The following is a 7,547-nucleotide window of genomic DNA, read 5'->3' as shown; positions in this document are numbered from 1 at the left end:
AAAGAGTTATATTTGTAAGAAGCGTTCTGAGAAGTCATGTTGCACTCTACACCCAACATCCTTGATTAGATCTTGGGACCTATATGCCCAGAATGCTTGGTTAGCCATGCAGCCTACCTGCAAAGAGGATGGCAAATCGAAGATTCTGTAATTCCGTCAGTTCATTGAAACTATTCCTGGAAAGAATGGAAATATGGATGTAATTGCACAACTCCAGAACTCTTGAGTTCCTTGCTTCTATCCCACCCACCCCCCACCCACCTCCGCACTTCTTATCTGGGTAATTATAGACCTCCTGACCAACACAATGGCTGCCATACAAGGCATCTTTTACACCCTGCTCACTTGAGATGCTAAGATGGTGTGATAGTGAGAGAGAGTCCATCTGGACTGAAGTTTGCAAATGGCCAAGGTTTTTTGGTTGTTGTTTGGGAAAGTCTCCAGCTTCTCATAAATGCCAGACAAATTTGCTGCAAAGGCTATGTTAAAACACATTCTTCTAGCTGACAAAAGAGTTTTGAAAAGATTTCACATTCTCATAGCATGGGGGACAATTAATCTGTCCCATAAGAGTAGCTAGCTGGAGCTATTTATCCCACCTACATTTGTTAAGGACTTTTGCTAATTTGTATCACTTATGACGCATTAATCATGACTTCAGGGATACAATTCACATATGCTAAGCCATAGTTTGCTTAACTGTGGTTTGCCTGTTTACACTGGGTCTTAAAAATAATTTACAAGCCACAATGGCTGGATTCATTCACGTTAAGTGAAAACCGCAATAACATTTATTTTCCCCTTCTCAGCTACCGGTCCATTTTTAGAACTCTTGGCTTTCCTGATAAGAACAAAATACAAACAAGATACAGTTTTTTATTATTCATATTTTTCTATAGACAGTTTCGTATTTCAAATCAAGTCAGACTACTATTGTGACTACAGAAATAGTTTCTTTCTGCTGCTCTATAACTTACAAAAATAAACACAGTTTTGTTCCAGAAAAGAATATGGATGTTTTAAGCAATAAAGTAAACATCTGTAATCATGTATATGCCCAGCCAAGGGGTTGATTTGCATCTGCTTTCTACTGCCTCATAACTTAGAATACCTGAGATGTTATTTGCAGGAAGGTTGACTCAGGGAGCCATGAAATTCACCTAAAGTCCAGTCCTTGGAGCTGTACCACATGTGACAATGGTGTGATATGGCTTCAAAAGGTGGACCATTACGTATCTCAGTTGTTGTCTGCCCAACAAGCCAAGCTATGATTGACAATAGATTGAACCAGGAAGTAGCCATCCATACTTCAACAGGCTATATGCATCCCAATTTAAACAGGTATTTAATTGTTGAATATATGTGCAAGATCAGAAAATGAGAATCAATTGAACAAACTAGTAAATGTTGGCAGGCTCACGGCTCACCTTCCCCATGAACAAAAACTGCCATATTACTATATATTTATAATACTATGTACATTTTCTTATTTTTAGGCATATATATTAGCTCGTGAAGTTTATTCAAATAAGTGTCTTCTTCTGGTATCACATGTCCACCTTATTCTATAAGGCATTATAGTTTTAGCAACTTCACAACAGAAGTCTATAAGATGCTTCATGCTGCATTCACAGATTGTGTATACCAAACAATGATTTGTTAAGTTTTGGCTTTGGCTTAGTTAAAAGTATAGCTTGGTGTAATGTCTGAACACAGCTTGTATGATGCTATATATGCTGGAGGTCAGCACCAGGGAAAGGAGAAGAGCAAGGTGTTAGTTATCTAGACCAGTGGTTCTCAACCTTTTTAATGCCGCGACCCCCAACCGGTCGTAAGTCGAGGACTCAACCGGTCATAAGTCGAGGACTAAACCGGTCGTAAGTCGAGGACTACCCAACCAGTCATAAGTCGAGGACTTTCCCTGCCCGGGAGCGCCGCGCATGCGTGGTTCCGCCCCCTGCGCCAGCCGAGGCATAACTGGCAAGCGACAGAGACGGAGCAGGCCGACCACCAGCTGGTCCAGCTCAAGGGAGGTAAGGCACCCGCCGGAAAAGGGGGAAAAAATGGCAGACAGCCTTGCTTGGCGACCCCCGTGAAATGGTCGATCGACCCCAAATGGGGTCGCAACCCATTGGTTGAGAACCGCTGATCTAGATGATCTTTTGATAGAAAGGCAAGATCCAAATTGAAATAACAATAACAGGAAAGCCTCATCGGTACATTATAACCCAGTTACTTTATTAAGGACTTGTGTATTTTGATTTGAGATACTTGTTAGCAATTCAATAGTTTCTTAATAGATAGTGCTTCAAGAGTCTCATAGGCTATCAGGCAGATCATGCCAACCATATTATTTGGGATGCCTTTAACAGAGATGCCAAGTGTTGACCCTGAGACCTTTAAAATGGAAGATATGCCATTTGCTACTGACTTCCTCATTAGGGCACGGTGACTGAAAGTCCAAGAAAACAGCTGTACATATTGAGTTCATTTTATATCCCTTTGTAATGGAATCTTTAGAATATTACAGCTTCCCACAGCCTAATGCCCTCCAGATATTTTGAGCCAACAATTCCTGCAATTTTGAGAGCTGTAATCCCATCAGGGAATGGCAGATAGGGAGAAATTGACATAACCAAAGACTTTTTATAAACATCTGCCTGTTCTATAGTTCATCGGGACTTAGATGATATAATTCTATTTACCACAGTTATATAAATCAAGGAAAATGTATGGTCCTATGAACGTTAGATGATTCCTCAATATTGGCCACCGACATGATAGGTGAGATTCAACAAAATCTGATGATGTGTTGATCTACTTGATACATCGAGTCATTATGGGACTTACAGTATTTATGGCTTTGCATGTAGAATTAACCCATTCTTCATGCTTAAATAAATATTAAATAGTTATAGCTTAGCATAAAATGTAAACCCAACTACTTGTGATTTATGCTGCAACCATGGCTACCAACCTTATTCTTAGTGCAAATTGTGAACACACCTTGTGTTTGTATGTGCGTACTATTGAAGAGAAGGGTTTAGGAATTCAGTGAAGAATTGTGCCTGAATTTATTAACTATTAAATGTTTGGGCAATTGATATCTGATAATCCCTTTAGACTTGTCCAAAGACAATATTATTTGAAAGTATGTTGAAATCATACTTGATCAATATGATTTTTTTTCTTTTAAAGATCTTTTAAAGATCACACAATTTAAGAAGAATGAACAAAAGTTGTTGTTAATTGTGAAGTCGTGTCCGACCCATCGCGACCCCATGGACAACGTTCCTCCAGGCCTTCCTGTCCTCTACCATCTTCTGGAGTCCATTTAAGCTCACACCTACTGCTTCAGTGACTCCATCCAGCCACCTCATTCTCTGTCGTCCCCTTCTTCTATTGCCCTCAATCTTTCCCAGCATCAGGCTCTTCTCCAGTGAGTCCTTCCTTCTCATTAGGTGGCCAAAGTATTTGAGTTTCAACTTCAGGATCTGGCCTTCTAAAGAGCAGTCGGGGTTGATCTCCTCTAGAACTGACCGGTTTGAACGCCTTGCAGTCCAGGGGACTCGCAGGAGTCTTCTCCAGCACCAGAGTTCAAAGGCCTCAATTCTTTGGCGCTCAGCCTTTCTTATGGTCCAACTTTCACACCCATACATTGCAACTGGGAAAACCATGGCCTTGACTATATGCACTTTTGTTGGCAGGGTGATGTCTCTGCTTATACGATAGTATAAGGAGGTAAAACAGTATTTGCAGGCAAACAAATTTTCATGCATTGTTATCACTGGAATCTGCAGTCCTCTCTAACAGGAACTGCTCCCTACCTTTCCTGATGACCTCATACTAAAGTTCTTCATTAGCAGAAAAATATCCATGACTCCAAACTGAATCATTACTGCCTAAAGAAGAGAAAAGCACATTGAACTGATCAATGGAGGAATCAACATATTTTAACAGCACAGGAACAAGCCTCTAATATTCCTATTTTCCAGAAGAGGCCCAAGGTCAGATTTAACGAGTTCCATTGAGCTCCCAATTTGCCAGTCAAAAATAGCTCCTGATATTTACTTTCAACAACCTACACCTTTATTGTTGCTTCCTTTCATGGATTCAGCTTTTGGAGATGAAAAAAATGGGGAGATAAAAAGCTGCTAAAATGTTCCTAAATTACAAAAACGAAAAAACAGTTTGTGGTCTGGTATGCAACAGCTTCTTCTTTAGCTAGTCAAGATACATTCGCAGTGGGATTATAAGGCTGTTTTCTCTGAGGAATTCATCTAGGCCAGGTGTGTTAAACACAATTTCATTGAGGGCCGCATCAGCATTGTGGTTGCCCTCGGGGTGTGTGTGTGGCCAGGGTGGGTGTGGCCTACTGGGTGGGCGTGGTTGGAGTGGGCGTGGCCAGCTCTACATCGTTCACGTCAAGGGTGCCTGTGGGGGCCTGGGCAGGAGTGGGACAGATCTGAGGGTCTCTGGCAGAAGGGGGTGGGACCAGGACAAGTGCCAAGGCATGGTCCACTGGAGGAGCCTTGCTGTTCCTCTCAGGCCATGCGGGGGGGGGGGGCGCTGGATGGCGGCGCGGGCTGCCCGGAGCTCTGGACAGCAGAGGTCAAATGCCCAGCCTGGCCCTCGAGCACCTGTGGCACCAAGCCCAGCCCCACTTCCCCAAGGGGGTGCCCAGCTGCACCACAAAATTGTACATTGGCTCCCAGCTGGCCTCGGCCAGGGCAGCGGGGGCCATTCCCTCACTGTTTCCAGGATAGCTTCGCGGGCCACATGACACCACTTCATGGGCCGCATTTGGCCCCCGGGCCTTGTGTTTGACATGTCTGATCTAGGCCTAAAAGAGACTCCTATATCTGTCACAATAGTAGTATTATTAGACCTCTAATCCTTGCTCTGTACAGTTAGGATTTAGCATTCTTGTCTGCCTCGTTCTCCTGAGATCAAGGACAGTGCGGGATCCAGCATTTGTTGGAACAAGGGAACACATAAAATTCCTTAGTAACAGGAATGGACTCTCTTCCCATATAAAATCTATCAAGCAAACAGGAATGGACTCTTTTTCCACGTAAAGTTTATCAAGCAGGAAGGCTACATGTTCTGCTTTACAGTCTTCCTATTCGAAGGCATCCTGTTTGAAGGATGTCTAGCCTAAATCAGGTTCAAACTTAAATAACCTTAAGGAGGACAGCTAAATTGGGGGTTGGAGAAACCGCTTCAGAATACGATGGATGGCTGTCCAGGAAAACAAGCAAGCAGATCACTAAACAAATGAGCCGAGTTTTCATTCAGCACACAAATGACCAGACTCAACTTATCCTATTTTGGACACATTATGCAATGACCTAGCTCTCTGAAGAAGGATCTAATGCTGGGAAAGGTGGAAGCAAAGAGAAGAAGAGGACAACAAACAAACAAGGTAAATTGATTCAGCAGTGATGGGTGACTGCTGGAAGGCCTAAACGGCCAGTTAGGGACAAGTTGTTATGAAGAAAAACCTACCTATGGGGTTTTTCTTTTTCCAACGAAGTACAGGTAGTCCTCAAGCTACGACCACAATTTATGTTGTTAAGTGAAACATTTTCAAGTGAGTTTTGCCCCATTTTACAACCTTTCTTGCCACAGTTGTTAAGTGAATCACTGCAGTTAAGTTAGTAACCTTGGGACACGGCGACCGTCATAAAGATGAACCAGGGGCCGAGCATCTGAATTTTGATCACATGATCATGGGGACGCTGCAAAGGTTGTAACTGTGAAAAATGATCATGTCACATTTTTTTAGTGCCGTTCTAACTTTGGACGGTCGCTAAATGAACTGTTGTAAGTCAAGGACTACTTTTACGTATGTTATGACATAAGGGTTTGGGTTGAAGTCTGTTTGGAGGACTGCTGGGTTGCCCAGTGTCCATCAGACCGGGAACTATAAATCACGAGAACTGTAAATAGAACACAAAAATCATTGTTCGGCAGACTTTGTGTAGCTTCCCCAGAATTTTGTCTCAAGGGTGAAAGTGCCGGGAGGTGGGGGGCACGAGGGGAGAATAAGCTTAATCCCAAACCAATGTAATCAGACTGGAACTAAAAGTAACCATTATGGAATTAATTGAGTCATTTAACTGAATTTTGTTTTTCCCAAAACATGCTTAGTTCAAGGATTTTTTTTTAAAAAAAGGTGTGGCTGAAGAAAAAAGTTTACAAATCAGGTTTACATTTTTCAAACATGTGAGGCCACTGACCACAATGGGTACAAGTGTTGGAAGGTTACTCTAGGGTGTTCAATATTCACTTCTCCTTCGATTTCCTATTTTCAAACTTTAAAAAAAAACAAAAAACACAGCCCAATATATGCGGCATGTAATTGCAGCACAGCTCAAGTGCATGTGACCAATGTTCTCTGTAACTGCTACATATCAAATAAAAAGAGCCAAAAGGTATTACCTAAACCTTACCCAGTCACTAGGTTGTTGGGAACTAATTTATGTCTCTGTACAGTACAAATATTATTGGATCTAAACCCACCTTTTGTATTGCACCCTTTATTACATGCAGTGCACTTCATGTTGCTATGGCTGTGCCTCTTGCACATTCCCGTCCGCTCTGGCAATTATACTGCCAGAATTCCCTGGAGTTAGGCATGCCAATCCATTTGGAAAGTGCCAAGTTGGAGAAGGTGCAGCAAGGATAACTGGAAGGGGAGAAAAAAATAGGAAATGGAATGAATGTTGGGACGTCTCTTCAGTCTAAAGAACTGGTATCACAATTTGGCTACCCCAATCTCGATCCATAAATAAATGGGCTACAAAAATCTAAACCACCGGATGGCATCAAAGAGATACAGAAAACTCTTATAACTCTTTTCTGCTGTCTAATGGTTGTTCATATTTTGTAGCCCAGATCCAATAGCCTGGCCCTAGCCTAAGGACATGTAGAAACCCAATCAATAGTGCAGTGGTTCTCAACCTTTTTAATGCCGCGACCCCAACCGGTCGTAAGTCGAGGACTAAACCGGTCGTAAGTCGAGGACTTTCCCTGCCCGGGAGCGCCGCGCATGCGTGGTTCCGCCCCCTGCGCCGGCCGAGGCGTAGCTGGCAAGCGGCAGAGATGGAGCAGGCCGACCACCAGCTGGCCCAGCCCAAGGGAAGTAAGGCACCCGCCGGAAAAGGGGAAAAAATGGCGGACAAAAAAAATGGCGGACAGCCTTGCTTGGCGACCCCTGTGAAATGGTCGATCGACCCCAAATGGGGTCCCGACCCACAGGTTGAGAACCACTGCAATAGTGGTTGATTAAATAAACTATGCTTAAGCAAAGAGTGAGTTGGGATGTTACTGAAGCATCTTTAAACATCCCAAAACTGTTAGTCGAATAAGTAGGAATGAGCTCAATACAGAAGTGATAGATTAAGACATTATGCCACTGCAATTTGCCCAACATGCAAATGAAACTCATGGAAAAAGATCAGAGAGAAATTCATGCATGCTGATAATGTTCATAAACAGAACTGAGATAGCTGCAAGGCCGGGGAAGAAAAGAGGGTAATTAC

The sequence above is a fragment of the Protobothrops mucrosquamatus genome, unplaced genomic scaffold (genome assembly GCF_001527695.2).
Source record: "Protobothrops mucrosquamatus isolate PMUCROS unplaced genomic scaffold, P.Mucros_1.0 scaffold262, whole genome shotgun sequence".
In the NCBI taxonomy this organism is placed as follows: Eukaryota; Metazoa; Chordata; class Lepidosauria; order Squamata; family Viperidae; genus Protobothrops; species Protobothrops mucrosquamatus.
Note: the sequence above shows the minus strand (reverse complement) of the source record.